We start from the raw sequence: 2,169 nt of genomic DNA, 5'->3' as shown, positions 1-2,169 counted from the left end.
GCTCAGAGTGTGGCCCCCTAAGAAGATTACCTGCTTCAGTTCGGGCACCTGGGCAGTATCACAGCCCTCACACAAATCGAATGAGATTTGTGAGGCGCATATGTATCTGGTGTTTCCTTGTACCAATATTTATGTGTTTAAATAGATAAAATAAAGTGCGCATCCACGACCTCGCCTCGCGAGATTTGAACTCAGAATAAGTAATTTTTAACTTTGTCATTTTTCTTTTTAGATATTAAAAATTGTGTAAGCAACTAATAAGAAACTAATGAAATGAAATGAATTCATATTTATTCTGCTTGAATATTTTTATGCTTATTCTGTAAGAGATAATAAAAGAAACTATATATAAAACTATATATCTAAAAGAGACTGACCATTTGCAGTCCTAAACATCAATGGAAAGATTGAAACAAACAATACTATATGAATTTAAACTTCACCCCATTGCACAAGCAAATGGTTATCAGGACTCAGTAGATAAGTGGATAACGAGATGACGTTTGAAGCGAAAGGTACTGGGTTCGAGTTCCAGAGTGAACATCAACTATGAGATGCAGGTACATCCAGCTGACGAGTCCCAAATAGGACAGAAAGCGCTTCAAACTGGATTCCACTGCTAACCACTATCCACCTTTGTTTATATATATGAAATGATTAAACACTTCTAAACCAGCGTAGCAATGAATACATAGAAAAGAAGAAAGCAAACAAAATGTATATTTCCAGAGTTAATATTAAAGTATTGTTATGATTTTATTTCCGGCTATTATCACGTGATTTCTTCACTACTGGAAATACGAATTTTCCAATCTTAGCACTGTACCAAACTAGTGACGTTCGTTCGGTATGAGCAGTCTAGCGTCCTTATTGGTCTCTTGTCCACCTAGCCTTTCCAATTGAATCCAAAAGCACCAAATGCAGCTTCTATTATGCGAGTCTTTTATTTCAAGGATACTCGGTTTATATACCAGACTAACAGACCGCATCATATCATCAAATAGAAAATAATATTTGTACAAGATCAAGCCAAAATGTGGCTGTGATTGTAGGAGACTGTAATTAATAGACTGGGCATAACTTAAAAACAATAAATCGTATAATAATAATAATCCATAAGTCAAAATGAAGCTTATAATAAGATGAATATAGATAGATACACAATCTAGTTACTCAATAGTAAGACCATAAGAATGTATATAGAATAATCGTTCATTAATTGAAGACTCTTCCAGTCTCCCACATTGTTCGGACATTCCATGTACCTATAAAAATTGTCGCTCTGGTTGTCAGAAGATGCATCGGCCTCATGACTTCCGAAGGAACTCGGATTTCATCATGAGACGTCATCATTACTCCTTCAACTCGCAGGGCACAGTTTAAATGGTTTGAAAATAATTTTTTCTGGTTAGTGTTTATTTAGTGGGTTGGTTTCCACAGGATGAGGTCGCTAACCCCATGCCTAACCCTCCTCCTTTACCCGGGCTTGGGACCGGCAGTAGCCCCTGGAGGAGCTACAAGCGGACTTTCACTAAGATATAACAAGTACTAAAGGCTATAAATTGTATATGTCGCATATAATTATACTGTATAGAATTAATTCTTAACTTACTTGATCATTATCATTCATTCATTCATGACTACATTGAACAATCAATCTAGTATGAACAAATTGAATGTCATTAACAGAGTTTATCTTACATGCCAAAACAAACAAACAAACAAATAAATAAATAAATAAAATATTCAACTCCCTCTCTCCCTCCCTCCCTTTCTCCCTCCCCCCTCTCTCTCTTTATATTATGACAATTCAACTAGACCGGAATCATATTCATTTTCCTCTTCTTTCAATCTAACTATCTCTTCATCATTGTTGACTAAATACTAAATAATCTTTACTGATCATAATCTGTCAATCAAATTATCCTATCATAATTGATTACATAATAATAATAATACCATTATTACTATGCGATGGAGGAGAAGATTTGTAGCTCAGGTGGATGATTTTGATAGAGTTTTGTTCTCTGAGCTGGATAGTTTGGTTGTGAAGCTTTCATCATCCTTCTGAACGACATCATCCACACAAACTTCGGGCATATTCATTTGATTGGTTAATTTATATTTTAACAAAAAGGATATTTTCATAGTTGAAATCATGAGTCAATT

The sequence above is a fragment of the Schistosoma mansoni genome, chromosome 4 (assembly GCF_000237925.1).
Source record: "Schistosoma mansoni strain Puerto Rico chromosome 4, complete genome".
Classification (NCBI taxonomy): Eukaryota; Metazoa; Platyhelminthes; class Trematoda; order Strigeidida; family Schistosomatidae; genus Schistosoma; species Schistosoma mansoni.
Note: the sequence above shows the minus strand (reverse complement) of the source record.